Here is a 19,609-nt window from a genome sequence, read left to right on the forward strand (position 1 = left end):
CGAGAGCAAGACAACCAGAGTACCTTTGCCACAAAAACAATCCCTCCAATGAATGTGATCAACGCACATGAAACAAATGTCTTTTGAAGGGAGAAGACAGTCTTGGAAAATTATCTTGAAGGCAAGAAAAAAAGGAACTTTTCTTTCCTTTTCTTTTCTTTTCTTTTTTTTACAAACAAGCAAGGAGAAGGGGTGGGAGAAAGTGGTTCTCCTCGCCAGCAGCCAGCAAGAAGAATGAAGGGGAAGGCACTGCAGAGGGGAAAGAGGGGAAGGGAAATTAAACAGGAGTCAGTGGGCGGCAGTCAGAGGAGGAGAGGTTGAGAGAGGGGGAAGGAAGGGGCAGGGGTGACAGATTTTTAAAAATTCAAGGTGACCCTTCAGCAACGTCAGGCTGAGGCAGCCGCCTGGTTGGCTCTGCTCGAATGAACACACATTTGCTGCGGAAGGAAGGAGGAGGAGACGCCAGAGAAAGACCACACAGATGTAGATGCCCAGGCTGGAATCCCAGACTGGGCTCCGCCCTCTTTTCACCTTGGTTTCCAAATGGGTGTTCTGGCGTGCTGGAGGGGAAGTGTTCAGACAGAGCTCGGTTGGTGGCGGTGAGTCAAGGCCCCACCCAGCCCGCTGCCGGCCCCAGGGGGCCTCTCGCCTGCAGGTTGGCAGCTGCTGGGTGTTATCAGGACAGAGCCAGGCAGCAGGGGCATGGCAGGCCATTCGAGTTCACTCCCAATGATTTGTGGCCACAGGGTCTAGCTCCAGAGCTCTGTCGTGTGGGTGGCTCCATCCATTCTGGCAAGTAATGGTGAGCTGGCTGCTGAGCCTTTGTGATTTCAATGTGAACAGTGCAAGGCAAACAGCCTTGTGGAGTGGCATCAGCCTAGCTGCAAAGATCTGTCGCCCAACAGTTTATTACTCACCTACCTCTTCAACGGTAAGCCCCGAGAGGGCAGGAACACTGTTGTGGACCCCACTTCAAAAGGGCACTTGACATGCCGGCTGGTATACAGTAGGAGCTCAAAACTGAATGCATGAATCAGGGTGCATTCAAATCTCCCTCTGCTCCCCTTCCTACTGGTTGTGGGTGACTCTGTTCAGTCCCTTAACCTCCCCAGCTGCCACTTCCCTCGCCAGTACATTGGGATAGGACTGGTCAAAGTGTAGACTATATGTCTCACTGCCCCTTCTCAACTTAGTGAAGTCAGGCAGTGGGGGGCGGGGAGGCACGCCATCTATCACTGTGGCTCGTATATGGCAGGCATGCAAACAGAGGAGATACTTTACAGTGTGGAAAATCTGCAGCTTCTGTTGCTGGTAGTTCCAGGTATGTCATACAGATGTTACTTTTCAGGAAGACGGTGTGGCGATGTGGTTAAGAGCTCATGCTCTGGAGACCCATGACTTGGGTTCAAGTCCTGTCTGCACCGCTCACTCCCTGTGTGATTCTGGGCAAGCGTGTATGTACAATAGAGTCGCCGTGTGTCCTAAATGAGATAAATCCCATGCGGTCCCTGGCATGTAGTAGGTGCTCAATTTGTGTTAGTCATTATCACTGGTTTCCACTACCAAAACCTGTGAGGTGGACGACCAGACCGTCCCCAAAACCTGTGAGGTGGACGACCAGACCGTCCCCAGGGTGCAAAAGAGGAAACCCTAGCTGGCCAGGTGGAGAGGCGTGCCTGCCGGCCAAACCAGAACTAGACGTCTCCTGCCCCCAAGGCCCACCACAGCTGCCAGAAATAAGGTGGCGTATCACAGTGCCTGCCTCCACCCCTCACCCCGGTGGAGAAGTGAAACACAAACCCGCCAGTGTCAGAAAGAAGAGAAGGAACCAACTGAGGTGAAGAGAGTAGAGCGGCCCCCAAATCCTGTCAAAAGGACAGTCCAGGACAAGGTCAAGTCCAGGGCGGCGAGAGGGTGGAGGCAGTGGGAGGATAGTGTGACAAGAAGAGGTCTGGTGGCTGAGTCGGCCAGGGGCAAGGGGTGCAAAGCTGATCCTGAGAATGCGGAAGGAAGCCCTTTTATCAGCATTAACAAGAACAGAGAGGGAAGTTGTTTGCATCTGGCCAGATACCTCGGCTCTGACCTCCTGTCTCTAAGAAAAGGGTCCCTGCAACTTTGTTTTCAAGTCTCTTGGGAGAAAACACATGGCCCGGATTCTTAGAAGCTGCCCTCACCCTCACTCTCAGTGGCTTTTTGACCAGCTCCGAGGAATGGGCCTTCTGCCTGCTGTATCTTCAGCCTCTGATGAGAGTTGACATTTCTGAGGCTTTCAGCCTATCTATTTTACAGGTGAAAACTGAGGCTGGAACCTGGCCTCTCTGGCCCTCGTGACCAGAGAAGACCTTAGTGGCTTCACCTGCCGGGCCTCAGTTTTCCCATCTGCAAAGTGGAGGTGTGTATGCTACATTTTCCTTTCAGCCCTTCCTCTTCCTCTCTCTCCAGAGCAAAGGATATGGAATTTGAAGGCAAAAGTCACCCTGATCAAATGGCATATGGATTACTCAATAACACAGCACTGAGGTCAGCCTCTGGAAGCAATTGAAGATGGCCCCGGGGATCTGAGATTCCAAACCCCACAGGCAAGCAGAAGTGTTCCCTCCCACACTGGGCCACCTCCCTTCCTGAGCAATTCTGCCCCGATTCTGTGGGTAAAAGCAGCTGTGCTTTCTGCAGAGTTCCGACAGATGCCAAGCACATTGTAGGTCTTATACTAGGGAGGATGCTCCATCTATACGGAGCGCCCACTGAGTGCCAGAGTCACCGTGTCTTTCCTCCTCGCAACAACCCTAGGTGAGACACACATGCTTACTATGCACATTTGGTATCCATGGAAGCTGAGGCCCACAGAGGCACCTTGCCCGGGGTCATACACAGGTGACAAAGCAGAGACGAAACCCAACCTGATTCTTTCTGACGGAGCCAGTCCGTTGAAATCAACACCAGGTGATTAGAAGAAGATGTGTAATTTTCTTTCTTTTTCTTTTTTTTTTTTTTTTAAATATAAAGCATTTCCCTCATATAATGAAGACGGATTACTCGCATTTTAAAAGGGAGCAACCAGGGGCACCTGGGTGGCTCAGTTGGTTAAGTGGCCAACTTCAGCTCAGGTCATGATCTCACTGCTCCTGAGTTTGAGCCCCGCGTCAGGCTCTGTGCTGACAGCTCGGAGCCCAGAGCCACTTTGGATTCCGTGTGTCCCTCTTCCTCTTTACCCCTCCCCTACTCATGCTCTGTCTCCCTCTGTCTCAAAAATAAACATTAAAAAAGATTTTTTTAAAGGGAGCAACTAATCAAAGCATAACATGATATATTGTCTGGAATTTGATCTACACGAATCCAGTTTGGGGGGAAATAGGAATAAAGCAACATTGTGCAGGCATTGATATTTCTTGAAGCTGGGTATTGGGTGGGAGTTTGTTTACACCGTTCTTTCCCATTGTGAACATGTTTGAGGACGTCCCTGATCATTCAAAAACGTAATTTACACTTAACATGTAAAAAGTAATTAATTCAGGATAAAGAAAATGGCCCTGGAAAGGCCCTGTCCCCTAGGGGTGGGGGTAGGGCATGGCCCTGCCCCACAGCTGAAAGCACTTTAAGGGTGCCTCGAGAAGGTATTCATTATGGCCTCCTGGTTCTGCTCTGCCCGGACCACAAGGGCCCTCTCTGCATCCAAGAGAATAATCTTCCCCAAACTGTCAGCCAAGTGCAGATGCATGTTAGGGTTCCTGAAGCCGCACTGCGGTCTTGTGAGGGAGTTTGGAACCATATGTGGCTCATGTTCACTCAGACAGGAGATTTGGGGAGTCTCTTGTAAATGTGCCAGCAAAGGCACAGAGGCTGTGCACGTCCTGGGACAGTCTGGAACTTGGGCAACACAAGATCACCGACTTCCAAATGATGGCCAAGTGTCTGGGAGTGGCCCCTCTCCACAGGCCCCGAAGGTCTAGTGCATTCTGCAACCTTCACTCGGTGTGCTCTTGGGGCTTGTCCTTCCAGACTCCCCAGAAACAAGGATACCTCCTGTTTACAACCGTCCTTGTCTGCAACTGTTCCCTCCTCACACAAGTGGAATTCACTTCTCTGTTGGCCTTCATTATGTTAAGGTATTTATTCAATAATTCTTTACTGAACACCAACTATATGCACTGGGGTTATAGCACATAGCAAGCAGGTAGGTAGGTAGATGATAGATGGTATAGATAACATAGGTACCTATCTCCAAGAGCTTCTGATTTTCTAAGAGAGAAAGGCAATAATCAACTATTAATACAATTAATCATTGGATTAGAATTCTGACAAGTGCTTTAGAGAAGTGCAGGGGCTGTGGGGCATCATAAGGAAAAATAATATCTAATGGGGTGGGGGCGTGCAGAGGATTCAAAGAAGGCTTCTTGGAGAGAGTAGCGTCTAAACTGGAGATCTGAGGCATTCGCTGGCCCAACAGGGAAAAGGGGTTATTCCTGACGGAGGAAACAGCATGTGCAAAGGCCAGAAGCATGGCTTGTTGAAGGAAGTAAAGGAACGCAGTATGGACTATGTAGTCCTTTTATTTTTTTTTAAGTTTATTTATTTATTTTGAGATAGAGAAAGAGAGAGAGAGGACATGTGCGCTCACGCTAGTGGGGGAGGGGCAGAGACAGACTCCCAAGCAGGCTCCAGGGGCTGCCACTGCCCAGCTCACTTGACTCGGGGCTCATACTCACTAACCATGAGATCCTCTGACCTGAGCTGAGATGAAGAGACAGAAGCTTAATCGGCTGAGCCACCGAGGCCCCCCTGTCTTAAGGAGTACAAGGGAGGAGAAGATGCTTGAGAAGGAGCTGGTGGCAGAGAGCAAAAGAGCTTGAAAGTCAAGTTAAGGATGATGAGGTTCTCATGAGGTTGTGTGTGTATGCAAACATTGTTCTTTTAAACCTAAAGTGATTACTGTGGTTGAAGGGGGCTGAATGGCTCAGAGCAGGGCAAATGTGGATGCTGCAGGGCCTGGGCTAGCTCATGTGGCACATTTGTGAGAGTTAGGAGAAAGCACCCTTCAAGGAAGACACAGCCCTCTAGACTCATGCTTGGGAAATGGAGCCTAGCCTGAATTTCAGCATCTTTTAGCTCTGAGCCTATACCCTTGTGCAGTGAACAACCTGTACAACTGTACACAATAGACATGCATTCTGGGAAGTAGAGAAATCAGAATGCTGTAGAACATTTGTTGTCACATCTGCTTCCTCCACTTTCAGTACCTTGAATTCTGAGTTCTTGAGCTCCATATTCATCTTTGTAACCCCAGTGTACATAGGACATGCTCCAAATGTTTGCTGAATGGATCCTTCTTTGGTCACCTTTTTTTTCCTTTAGACTTTCTGTTCTCTTGTTCTTTTCTACTTAATTCATAATGGCTTCTTTTTAATGCACACCTGCTAGGTGTTAGGAAGCACTGTGTTAGACACTTTGCCTTTTTAGTCTTCCAAATATCTTATCCACTGTCCATTTGATAGTGACTAGGGCCATGGTCACTTCTTGGTGACCCACTTCTTAGGTGGGCAGGGAGCAGGTCATACTGTGTGTGAATCTTTCAACTCCTCAGGGCATGGAGAGGGGGTGGGGGACAGCATACCTCCTGGTAAAGATTCTTGTGGTTGAGTCTCTAAACTTTGAACTCTGGAACGTCAGAGCTGAAATGGACCATTTGGGACTTCATTTTACAGATGGGTCACTGAGGCCCAGAGAAAGGCTGGAAATTGCTCCGAGTCACTAAGTCAGAGGCAGAGCAGGACTCAAAACCAGGTCCCTTGACAGGTTTGGATGAAGTAGATAGATATCAGGAGTGGAGATTAGAAGAGACAGACCAATGGGGGAAACAGCTCTCTCCAGATGGTATCTGGCTATGATAGTTATCAGGCTGCTAGGGTTAGGGCAGGACACCGGAGAGTCCTTGGAGACTATCTAAAGGGGAAGAGAAGGTAGAGAAAACAGGACTTCCTGAAGGAACGGGTGGGTCTCTAAACTGGAATCCATCTGGATCCAGCCCGGCCGTGAAGGTTCCAGACACAAAGTGCAATTTCTTGTTTTGGTCCTGGTCAACCTAGAGACCCTTGACCACCAGCCTGCACAGTCTTCACCGACAGCGAGCCACTGACCGCCTGCTCTTCGGGCAGAGGGGGAAGGCAGAGAGGAGGCCCGGTTCCCTGTTCCCAGGGCCTCCCGCCGCAGGCGCTCTCGGTGGGGGCCCGCACCCCGGTTCTCTGTTGGTGCCGGCTCAGGGGTTTTCCTGGTTCTGAGTCTGCATCACAGCTCCTCTTATGTCACATTGCCTCGGGTCCCACCAGCATTGCCCTGAGCTGGAAAATCCCTCAGAGCCCGAGCAGCCCGTGACCATAAAGGCAGGAAGCTGTGACACGGAGGCACGCAGGGTGTGAGGTTTATTCTTGGTGTGTGGTTGGAAAGGGCGGGGCTGAGCAGGGGTGGAGTGGGATGGGATAGTCAGGGGAGAGCAGAGAAATCCAAAAAGAAGGAACCCCAGAGAATTTCAGCCTAGTTTTCCTTCCCAGAGCATCCCCTTTGCTTCTGGCTCCCAGGACTGTCTCCCTACCTTGGGACTCCACAGCAGCACCTCTTGGGGGACATCTCGGGATCTAGGGTCCAACTTCTCAATTCAGGGAGCCTGATCTATGGGGCTGGGGAGTAGTAGCAATGGTAGTAATGCAAGTAACAGTTGTCATTAATCACATACTTTCTAGATGCCAGTACAGTGCCTGACACACAGGTAGCCCTCAATAAATGCAGCCTTGTTTTAATCCACATATCTACTTAAGAAGTAGGTATCAATCCCATTTTTCAGATGGGATAGCTGAGGCTCAAAGTGCATAAATTTCCCATTTCCCAAATGTCACACAGCTATTCATTTGTCCATGCAATCAGCCATACTTACTGATCCCACCCATGCAGTGGCTATAGTCCTAGATGAGAGGAATAGAGCCCTGAGAGCAGTTCCTGTCACCAAGTTTATTCGTGTATGTTCTAGAGAAGGGTGAATAAATAAGCAAGTCAACAAGGAAAGTAATTGCAGATTGGGATAGGAGGCAAGCTAGGTGAGGAAACAGAGAGTATGAATGTGATGGTGTTTTAGAAAAAAGGTTAAGGGAAGGCTTTTTTTCAGAGATGCGGTACGAACTATGGTTGGGTGGGTGAGGACCCTGGGAAAGGTTGTTCTCAGCAGGACTAACTGTGAGAGCAAAGGTCCTGGGGTGGGAAAGAACCCAGTGGGTTTCCAGGATGTCCAAGGAGGGACTGAGGTGTGAAGGGAGAAGCATGGAGTGGGGGGTGGGCAGCAGGGCCTGGGTCACAACATCTTGTAGACCACGGGAAAGGGATCGGTTTGTCAGGGACTGTCAGTATCAGAGGCTGGATTTTAATCCATAATTTTAGGCCTCCATGGCCAGCACAGGCTCTGCCCCTTTGGCCCAGGCCTCGGTCCTCATTCCCCTAGGTCACCTCCACTCGCAGAGGGTCATAGGGTGGACACAGACATGCCCATTGCCCAGCGCAGGAGCCTCCCAGGTCTGCTGGTTCCCCACTGAACAACAGGAACAAACTCAAATTATCAGACAATCAGACCTAAGGAAGTTGTTCCAACCCAAGACTCTCCCTGCAGACTTCTGGGTCTCCTCTCTGCCTCCACTTACCAGTCTGTCACAGTGGTGTCAAGATTGGCCTGACCTGGGTTCAGATCCTACCCTCATTACCAGTGGGACAGCGGACAAGTGGTTTAATTGCCTCTCTGAGCCCCCCTTCCCTCACCTGTGAAGTGGGCTAATACCTGTCTGCTGTCACAGGAATGTGGGTGAACAGACAACAAGATAGGAGTAGCGTCAGAAAACATGGAGAGCCTGCTCTGGGTCAAGCATGTGCTCGTTGCTTTACGGGCATTAACTCACTTTATCCTTGTATCAACAACGTGGGATCGGTATTGTTAGCAGATCCAGCTTCGTGGGCATGTGGCCCATGCAGTCACGCAGGGCCACCCTGCACGTCAAAGGGCCCCACATTTGGTTTCATGTTGCCATGCCATGCCATGAAATTCTTAATTTTTCAACAAGAGTCCCACATTGTCATTTTTACTCTGAACCCTACAAGTTATGCAGCTGGCCCTGATTATTTTATATTCATCCATAAATTCAAGAGCTATTTATTAAGCCAGGCATGGTTTAAGGCCCTGAGGAGACAGGAGTGAACAAACAGAATTTCTCACCCTCATGGAGCTTACTTTGTGTCATTTGCCAGAGAGAACCCATGTTCAGAGAAGGTTAGTACCTGCTTAAGGTCACACAGGGAGCAAGGGGGTGCCCAGGTTCTAACTCAGAGCATAAACCGCAATAGCGTCCGTCCCCACCCCTGCCCGGCCTGCCCCAGCATAAGGCTGAAAAGTGTTTAACAGGGTGCTTGGTAAAGAAATAGGGAATACTGTTGTTCTAAGAGCTTTAAATGTACTAACGCATTTAGTTACAACCCCAGTTTACAGACAAGGAAATGGAGTCTTAGAATAATTTAAATAATTTGCCCAGAGTCGCTGGTAATACACAGGGCTGAGATTAGGAACCCAAGTAGACTGGCCTAGAGCCATGCTCCTAGCCTCTCCAGCATATTGTCTTTTGAAGTAATCATTCAGAAAATGATGCGTTTTATAATTATTTTATCACCACCATTTTCATTTTTGTCTCTAGGGCCCCGTGCACACATGACCCAAATCACTTTGTGCAGAATGAAAGGTTGACACATGAATGAGCAGATTCATTCAACATGTGTGGCACCCTGCCACAGCACCCCAACCATTGGTCCTTCACTCCCAGCCTTTCTGTCTTGCCTTGAGCCAGTGATGAAATCTCTCAGTGCTCAGGATGTAGAAAACAGGGTCGTGCCTTCCAGTAAACAGGCCAGGGCTTGAAGGGAGGGGGTGCTGTGGGGAGGAGTTCACAGCGATGTTTATCACTGAGTAAAAGCCTTCCTTTTCCTCCCTTTGGGATGATGTGATGATGGGGCTCCTGTAGCAGAGGTTCCCTCCCCTAGAGGCTGTCACTGCTCGGAGGGTCTCATCTCCCATGCTTGGGCTGATTGAAGGACTGTATCAGGCAGACAGGCTGTAAGCACTGGGTGGTTTCTACAGCTCTGGAAGAGACTACTGCCCAGACTTCACATCGTGCTCACTGATGCCGGACATCCCCTGTCATTCATTCATTATTCAGCAAGTAGTTATTGCATGCCTACTATGTGTCAAACACTTTTCTACAAACTGGGAAATAAAACAGACAAACAAAACAAAACAAAACAAAACAACAAAACCCTTGCCCTCAGGGAGCTTATATTCTTGTCAAAGATATTTCCACTGGAAATTCTTTTGAATGGATGGCAGACATTGGGAAATTTACCTTGTTGGTTGCTGGATATTTTTTCACTCATAAATATAATTGAGTTTTGTCTAGGACATAGATGAGGCTTTTTTTTTTAATTGTTTCAGGTGGGAGAGTAGATCTGGGGAGAAAGGCTATAGGCCTGGGAGGAGGAAGACTGGAAAGCCCATTAGTTATTATTAGTTATTAGTTATTCATGTGAACGAACTTATAAGATCTTTTCTGAGGCGTTGTGGTAACAGGATGGGAAGCCCTCGTAGACACTAGAGTAGAAGCTAGGACTCAGAAGAAAAATCCAAAATTGCTCTTGTAGCCATTATTTCATTTGAACTCATCACAATCTTGCAAATCGGCCAACAAGTCAAGAGCTTCTATTTCCATTTTATAGATGAGGGAGATGAGGCTTGATTGGAGAGCTCAGACGACTGGCTAGTTAAGACTCAGGGCTACTCATGTCTCCCCTAGAGTTCCTCCCAACAAACCTTGGGTCAGGGGTCACCGTCCAGTGAGGGAGAACAAAGGGCATCGATGATCCCCAGCACTTGTGCTGACTTGGTTATTTCACACACCGCTGGCTTTGCTCCTTCTACTTCAGGTTTTTCTGAGAAAACAGCCTTGGGGCAGAAGCCAGGACAGCTCAGGTCCCCTGAGCAGCAGCTACACGGTTAGGAAGAATGTTGATTCCTTGAGGGCAGGGACCACAGCAGGGGAGACGGTGGGGGTGGGGAGCAGTACCTAGAACACAGCCTGACCCCTAGTAGGTTTTTAAGGAATATTCGTTGAACAACAAGACACAAAGGAATGGATTTGGGAGTTAAACAGACAGTAATAAACACCTGCCTCAGTGACTTCATCTGTAAAATGGAAACAGAGATTCCTTGCCTTTTAATGCTATTTTTAAATTTTGTTGATGTGCTTTATGCTCCATGAGGGTAGGGGTTTTTTTTTCCTGTTTTATTTAACTACTGGTATATCCCCAGTATCTTAAACAGTACCTGTCACATAGTAGGTCCTTAAGAAATACGTGTTGGGTAAATGGACAAGAGTGAAACATCTAGGTTTCAGTGAATGTGCCTAAACAGGATCCAGCATAGCACTACGCTTAAAAGCAGGGAATTTGAGGTCAGACCTGAGTTTGACTCCTGGCTCTACCACTTATTAGCTATATAACCTCAAAAAAAGATCTCTGAACCTCAATTTCCCGAGGATATATAGTGAGGAGAGTCATCTTGTCTGCATAAGGTGTCCTGAGGCTTAAGTGAGGTTCTATGTATAAAGTGCTTAGCTTAGTACCAGGAATACAAAAAAAAAAAAAAAAAGTCCCTAAATTATTAAAGTTTTCATATGTCTAAGAGTGAGGGTGCATTTTTTTAAGGGCCATTTTTCTCCAAAAGGACTTTTATCCCCGAGACTACCCCCCAAAGACCCCAGAGGTTGTTCTCCTGAGTCATGAGGCTGCATGGAAAATCTCCTGTTGGCAACTTAGGAATGCCTTGAGCCTACGAGGCAGCACCCCGTCATGCCTTGCACCAGCTCGCTCCTGATGCAGCTGGATTCACTGTGGGGGCGCCGGCCTCTGCTCAGTGCTCTGGTCTTCAGCAGCCTTTTGAAACTGGGATGTGCCTTCTCTTGTCTTGTTGGCCTGGCCTCAAAGCTAACAAGCAGCCTGTTCTTGCACCAGGGTGAAGTGGGTGCTCGAGAGATCACCAGTGGAGATAGTGAGTGAAATCTAGTCCCCCAGCAAAGGCAGCCAGCAGATAAAGTGACCGCTGCAGGCTCTACCGTTCCCTCTGGGGCCCGTCCATGCTCATCAATGGATCTAGTCTAATTCATAGGCCAGAGTTTTGGACTTCCTGGACTCAGCCTCTTGAACCCATGGGCATCATAAATATTTGTCAATTTTTGCCTTCGAAACTTTGGACATTATCAAGGAAGATTGCATGGCTTTGAAAAGAAGCCAAGGAGGCTGACCTTGCTGTAGACTGCAAGGCAGGGGAGGACTCCCAAAGGTGATTAGACAAGCCTCTGACACCAGAGGGTGAGGACTCAGAAGATAAGGTAGGAAGGGTGCTGGTCACAGAGAAAGCTCTCGACTCATGAAAGCAATTATTATGTTGATTTAAGAAGGAGATTCCAGACCTAAGTGTCCATATTTCCTTTTGACATTCAAAAGATGACCCAGGTTTGAGGCTCATTCATACCTCACTTCTTTGGAGATCTTTCCGGTGCTTAGTCTCAGGCTTCACTACTTCTCTGTGACTTTACTCCCCATCTGCTCTTCACCACTGCAATCTCCCTTAAACACATGTGTATGTGTGCATCTGCAGCTTGCTGGTGTGCTTTCATTCATTCATTCAAAAATATGCAGTAGGGTCTAATGGTTAGGAGCATACCTGGGAGCCAGGGGGCTAGAGGTCACTCAGACACTTGCTAGCCTACCCGCTTACAGGTAATGGGTGACCTACCCACTTACTCTCTCTGCCTCAGCCCTCTCTCACCTTCAGAATGGGCATAAGAGTACCAACTTCATAAGGTTGGGTGATAGTCAGCTAAATGATTACCCACAAAGCATTAGAATAGGGCCCGGCATAGAGTAAGCACTCAGTATACATACTGTTCTTAATCTCTAACAGCCAAGGCAAAAAGGAGAAATGAGGGGTGATGAACCTGGGGGTAAGTCATGTAAGCACAGGAAAAGCAGAAGTGCAGCCAGACCTTGGGACAGCTGAAGGGTTTTCCCATGCTGTCTCTTTCTGTCTCTCCCATCTTGTCTCTGCCTGTCAGCTTCATTCGGTCACAGCAGCCCCCTCTATATGGCAGGAAACATGGCCTCCAAAGCATCCTACTTCCTTAGAGAGAAACTAAATTTTCTACCCTAGATTCAATAATACCCCGCCCCATGCCCGGCAAAAAAAAAAAAAAAAAAATTCCCAGGGAAATATTCTGATTGGCCCAGTTTGGGTCATGTGTTTATTCTCCCCATACCCCTCCAATAATCAGCTTTGAGGGGAGGGAGGGAGATGGAGTTGCACAGCACTGACACAGCCACCAGGAGGCCTTTACCCAGGTATCAGGAACCCCCTGTGAGGGAAGCCCCCACTTGAGCCCTTGAGAATATCTGATACTGTCTTCTAACCACTCCTAGCACTTTTATTGTGTACTGGCCGGAAGGAATGCCATTTCCCCAAGTAAACTAGAAGTCCCATAAGAAGAAAAATGATGTTGGACACTATTTTCATTCCTTCTGTCTTCCCTCTCACCCTGCCTGTCACACACAGGATGGCAACGTGAAGCACACTGCTAGTCACATGGTCATGGAATGTCCCAGATAAGGAAAGAGGTTGAAGAACTAAGGCACAGAGACAGCAATTTGCCCAATGTCACACAGCTCAAACTAGACTCCAGGTCACTTGCCCTGTGATTTCTGATAGCTTTCCCTCTCTTCTAAGGTTAAGGCTGCAGTCCTCATCCTCACAAGGAAACTTCTACCTAGCCCAGGCACTTCCTGTCTCCCCAGGCTTATCTCATACATTCTGTACATCCCCAAGGTGGTCATTATTTGTATTATTTTTATAGTTGCCCCAGGCGCCCATACTGATCCACTTTCCTCTCACTAGAGATAAAGGGATTTGCGCCTCCGCATCCCAGCCAGAGTGGCTTTCTTTCTGAAATTTGCCTCACTCCCCTCACCTTCAGGGCTTTTGCACTTGCAGCTTCCTCTGCATGGAACACTGTATTGGTTTGCTGGGGCTGCTGCAACACAGGACCACAGATCGGGTGACTTAAACAGCAGAAATTTATGTGCTCAAGTTGCGGAGGCTAGAAATCCAGAATTAAGGTCTTGGCAGGGTTGATTCCTCCTGAAGGCTTCGAGGGAGATCCTGTTCCAGGTCTCTCCGCCAGCCTCTGGTGAATTTCTGGCCATCTTTGGCATTCCTTGGCTGATAGATGCATCACTCGGTCAGAGTGCCTTCATCCTCACATGGCCTTCTCCCTGTATCATGTCTGTCTCTGTGTCCAAACTGCCCCTTTTTACTAGGACACCAGTCGTACTGGAGGAAGGCCCACCCAAACAACCTCAGATTAACTTGCTTACCTCTGTAATCACCCCATTTCCAAAGAAGGTCACATTCCGAGGTACTGGTGTGGGGACACAATTCAATCCAAAACAAGCACGCTGCTTACACTCTTCCCCACTCCAACCAGACAGCTCCTTATCTATTCCATCTCAGGCAAGCCTTCTCTGGCACCAGGCCCTGCCGCCTTCTCTTGCGTACTCTTCCTTCATATTTGTCATGGATTGTTGGTATCTGCTAATGTAATTATCTGGCAAGCACCCGTGTCCCCCCTCAGACTCTCCACTTCCCAGATATAGGAACATGACTGTTGTGTGCCCTGCTACAGCCCCAAAGCCCAGAACTTGGTCTTCCAATAAAGGGTATCAGTAAATATCTCTGGCCTGAATGAATGATAGATTGAGAGAGGGGAGTCTTTGCTAGTCACAAAAATGAAAAGGAGGTGGAAGCCAGAGCCTCAGACACGGAGAGGCTAGTGTTGCCTCCAGAGAGAAAGAATTTATTCCATGAGCCACCAAGGGCCAAAACCCTGCCCACACACACCCTTCCCACCTTTGAGGAGCAGTCATCGCCTCTCCTCTCCCAACAGGTACACTGCATAGCTGTGCAGGGAAGGCTTCGAGAACCTCAGGGAAGCTGGAGGTGAGTCAGAAGGGACTGTAAAGTGAACAGCTCTGAAACCTAACCCCTGGCTTGGAGCTGAGAGGGAGGCAGGTTCATGGAAGGTAACAGTGTTTGCTTTAAGATCCAAGAAGGGGCCCTAGGCAGCAGCATCGTTCAGGAAAGCATTATAGCTGGCAAGGGGCCAAGTGAGCCACAAGCTCCAGGTACCTGGGCTCGCCGTGCCACCATGGCCTGCGAAAGGTGGCAGGATGGACTCCGCAGGGTACACCCCTTCCCCAGTGAGCCTTCCACAGGGTCACCTGTGTTAGAGATGCAGCTATAACCTTTGTGGCCTCCACTTTCTCTTGTGTAAGTGATGGACAGTGTCATCAGTGGAAGCAACTCAGCCTATCCCCAGCAGGAGAATTCCAGCCCTCAGGCTTCCCAGGACCCCCCTGGGAGCATGCCATAGGCAATAGGATCCCAAAGGGAAAAAAATGAAGCCCTCCCAAAACCCAGCCCAGGACCAGGGCCAAGCTGGAAAAAGTGACTTCCCAGCCAGTCACCACGTTCTACCCCAGTGAAAGGCTGACTCATTGCAACAGGCCTGGGCTGGCTCTGACTCGAGCCGGTGGCTTGGAACATGCCTGGACAGTGAATGCCTTGTCTGAGAGGCTGGTCCATGAGAAGCCACGGGTCAGGGGAGCCCAGGCCACTGCCCTGGGAAACACCCGAATGAGGCCTCAGGAGCCCCCAGGGAAGCGGTGGTCGGGGGGGACACCTCATCACACCCACAAACTCTCAGAGGCTGGCATAACACATGCTGGATAAGGTTCGGAGAGGCTCTAAGACCCCAGGGCGAGTTAAGCCCTCATGTCCTGAGGCATAAATGTCATGGTGCTCTCTCCCCACAGGAAATTCAAACAGAAAACAACACTAAACAAAATAAATGTAGAAAAACTTGACAAGGTCTTGATTTTTTTCATGAGATTGTCTCAGTAGTTTCCTCTGAAATATCAAAAACATTATTTTTCAGTACTGGGGGCAGTGGGAGAGAGCTGGGGCTGCTTCCTCAGGGCCCTTCAGTGCACCTGTGTAGTGGTTAACTCAGCACCATGCCCAGAGTGCGGCCTGTCTCTGATGGATGCCCCAGACCCTCTTCTCTCTTCAGGACATCGTCCATGTTGTCATCCAGGGCTCTTTGGCAAGGACTTTTGAGTCATGTGTTGGCTTAAATCCTGGCTGTGCCATCTGTTTGCCATGTGACCTTGGGTAAGTCACTTGATCTCACTGAGTCTCAGTTTCTGTACATGTAAAAATGGAAATTACACAAGGTAATGCACACGTCGTGCCAAGTATAGTACTTCGCACAGCGTCTGGTATATATACTAGATCTCTTCCAGCTTCTCCCTTTATCCCCTACAACGCTTCTTTCCGGCAAGAATGTCATCAGTCATTTACACTTTAGTACAAATAAGCTCCTATAAGTGTCATTCGTTGTTTTCATTCACTTACCCAACAAATGCTTGTGCACCTTCCTTGCACCTGATTTGAGCTGGGTGCTACTACTCTGTGTACACAACTGTTTCTGTAAGATCACCAATATGCCCATTTGGTAGTGGAGGAAACTGAGATTCGGGAAGGTGAGAGAATGTTCCCAAAGTCACACAGCAGAGTCTAAGTTCACTTGTTCATTCAGGAAACAATGACTGAAATTTCTTTCAGGATCGGTACTAGGGACACAGCAGTGAATGAGTTGGACCCCTATCTTAAGACTCTCGTGGGCTACTCTGTGTATCTTACCTTTTGTCGTCGCTCTCATTGTTCAAGTCCTTTTAAAAGCTTGTGCATGTGGGAAGGGAGAGCCTTCCCCTTCTGACCAATTGACTGTTGGATGGAGTTGCCTTCTTCCTGGTGCGCAGGACTGGCCCTGCCCAAGGCTGAGCTGACAAACCAAAAGAGCCTGCTGACTTTTCTTTCCATATCTTTCTGGGGCTCTGCTGAGTGTAGATTTCCAAGACCACCTAGGAAGAATTCCATTCTTGTCCTTTTTTTGCACTTCATGATATATATCACAGACACAATACATGTTCGTTAATAATGATAATAATGATGATGATAACGCTAATTTTCACTAACCCTGAGCAGGACTTCCTTTGTGCCAGATACAGTTCTAAGCATCTTAGACATTTTGGCTAATTTAATCCTTACAGCAACTCAGCAGATTATTGCTGCCTTCATTTTTATGGGTACAGAAATTGAGGCAGAGAAAGAGAAAATTTAAAAGTATGGATGTTATTCTTTATTTTAAAAATAGGATCATTCTGAAGACAGTTTTGTGACCTACTTTTTCCCTTCACAATAAACATATTTTCCCAACATACTTTTTCATGGCTATTTAGTATTTCAGCATTTACACAAACCATAAATTACTCAGTTACTCAACCAGTCTTCTCTAGATCATTTTTTTATTTTATTTTTTTACTATGACACAGAAATGTCCATCCTTGCAGCTAAGTATATGAACACCTAATTAATAACTTACTTAGAATAACTCCTAGAGGTAGAATCACTTGGGCTGAAGGTGTACATGTTCCAAGGCCTCTGACATCTTTTGCGAACTACCTCCCAGACAGGCAACTCTCCTGAGTTGCTAAAGGAATATTAACTATCACCGCTCATGGAAGACAGCTTTGCTAATACCCATCATAATGACAGCCGCTCATGCTACCAATCCAGCAATCCCGCTTCTGGGAGTTTACCCCATAAGTATTGTTGTACACATTCAAAATGATACGTGTATAAAATTACTCCTTGCAGCCCTGTTGGTAATAGTAAAAGATCAGAAATAACCCAAATGTCCATAATAAGGAACTGGTCAATAAATGATAGTATAACTATGCAATGATATCCTGTGAAGTTGTGAAAAAGAATTAAAAGCCTTTCTATGTATTCATGGGGATAGCTGCCAAGATATAGTAAATTAAAAATAAGTGCAAAATGGTGTCGATAGCATGTTATTTTTTAAGTTTATTTATTTATGTTTGAGACAGGGAGAACACAGGCATGAGTGGGGGAGGAGCAAAGAGAGAGGGGTGGAGAGAGCATCCCAAGCAGGCACGGAGGCTGATGCAGGGCTTGAACTCACAAACCATGAGATCATGACCTGATCAAGAGCCAGACGCTTAACCAACTGAGCCACTTAGGCTCGCCAGCATGTTATTTTTGTATGAAGAAATGATAGCCTGCGTTCATATTTGCACCTATAAACATAAATAAGCACTAAGATAAGTTAAAACAGTGTCTAGCTGCTTACTTGTAAGTGGATTTGGTGAGACCAGGGGGACCGGATAAAAGAAGATGAATCAGGACAGGAGAGAAATTTTTTTCACTGATCACTTTTTATGTTTTTAGATTTTGAAACCATTCTGTGCTTATACTCAGACAATTAGTCTTTAAAAATTGCCTTCCAGGAGATGTCAAGTGAAGTGTGTGCATTTTTGATAACTGTGTGTTTCTGGTGACTGTACAGTTTGAAATACTGCTTTTTTTTTATCAAGTTTTTAAAAAAAAATAAAATAAATTGAAATTGTCTTCCAGTATTATTAAATTATTTTAGGTATTTTAGGTATGATAATGCTATTGTAGTAATTTTTAGAGAATGCTTACCTTTTAGAGATATATATTAAAATATTTATAAATGAAGTTATTTAATGTCCAGATTTGCTTCTAAATAATATATAAGCAGGGGAAGCAGATCAGTACATATATTACAGATGAAATTGATGGGGCATGAATTGATGATTGTTAAAGCCAAGTGATTGATACAAAGAGGGTTCATTACGCTCTTCTATGTATTTAAAAAAATTTTAATGTTTATTTATTTATTTTTGAGACACAGAGAGACAGAGAGCATGAATGGGGGAGGGTCAGAGAGAGAAGGAGACACAGAATCCCAAGCAGACTCTAGGCTCTGAGCTGTCAGCACAGAGCCTGACATGGGGCTTGAACTCACGGACTGTGAGATCATGACCTGAGCTGAAGTCGGACGCTTAACTGACAAAGCCATCCAGGCGCCCCACTTCTGTGTATTTTTTTTAAAAACAATTTATCGAGGGGCTCCTGGGTGGCTCAGTCAGTTAAGCGACCAACTTTTGGTTTCGCCTCAGGTCATGATCTCACAACTCGTGGGTTCGAGCCCTACATTTAGCTCTGCATTGACAATGCGGAGCCTGCTTGGGATTTTCTGTCTCCCTCTGTCTCTGCCCCTCCCTCCCTCTCTCTCTCTCTCTGTCTCTCTATCAAAAATAAACAAATAAACATTGAAAAATAATTTATCAAGGTGAGATTCACAAAAAAATTAACCATTTTGAAGTGGACAATTCGGTGGCACTTAGCATGTTCATAAATTTGTGCAACTACCCCATCTTTCTAGTTCCAAAATATCTCCATCACTTCCAACTAAAACCACTGTACCCATTAAGTATTTTTTCCCCATTTTTTCCTCCCCCAAGCCCCTGGAAGCCACCAGTCTTTGTTCTGTCACTGTGGATTTATCTAGTCTCAATATTTTATGTAAATGGAATCACACAAGGTATGACTCTTTGTCTGGCTTCTTTTACTGAGTGTAATGTTTTTGAGTCTCATCCACATTTTAAGATATATCAGTACTTCGTTCCTTTTTAGTCTAATAATACATAGAGACCACATTTTGTTTATCCATTCATCCACTGGTGAACATTTGGGCTGTTTCCACCTTTTGGCTATTGTGAGTAGTGCTGTTAAGTGTGTGCATGTACATGTACTTTGTTGGAGTACCTGTTTTCAATTCTTTTGGGGACCTACCTAGGTGTGGACTTGCAGGGTTATATGGTAATTCTATATTTAACTTTTTGAGGAAGCACTAATGTGTTTCCCAAAGCAGCCGAAACATTCTACATTCCTGATAGCAGCGTATGAAGGTTCCAATTTCTCCACATCCTCGACAACACTTGTTATTTTCCGTTTTGTTTTTTCTTCATTACAACCATCCTAGTGGGTGTGAAGTGATATCTCACTGTGGTTTTGATTTGCATTTCCCTGATGACTAATGATGTTGAGCATCTTTTCATGTGCTTCTTGGCCATTTGTATATCTTCTTTAGAGAAATGTCTATTCAAGTCCTCTGCCTATTTTTAAATTGGGTCATTTTCCTTTTTGTTGTTGCTGTCTACTTTTATATATGTTTTAAATGCTCCGTAGTAAAAAAAAAAAAAAAAAAAAAAAAAAAAAAAAAAAAGATGTAAAAGTATTAGATATTTTATTTAAAACTTTAAAAAATGTTTTTGTTTTTTTTTTTCTGGAGAGTACTTTTCCCTCTTTCCCGCCCCCACATGTGAATTCCCCAGAGACCCTTGCATAATCCCTATCTCCATATACCATTCGTAATGTGATTTCAAAAAACTATTTGTTCTTCAAACAAACAAATAAATAAGCATAAGTTTCTTCCCTTTTGCCTTTTCAAGGATGAATGGGGGATGGGAGAGCAGG

This window comes from Neofelis nebulosa, chromosome 4, assembly GCF_028018385.1.
Source record: "Neofelis nebulosa isolate mNeoNeb1 chromosome 4, mNeoNeb1.pri, whole genome shotgun sequence".
In the NCBI taxonomy this organism is placed as follows: Eukaryota; Metazoa; Chordata; class Mammalia; order Carnivora; family Felidae; genus Neofelis; species Neofelis nebulosa.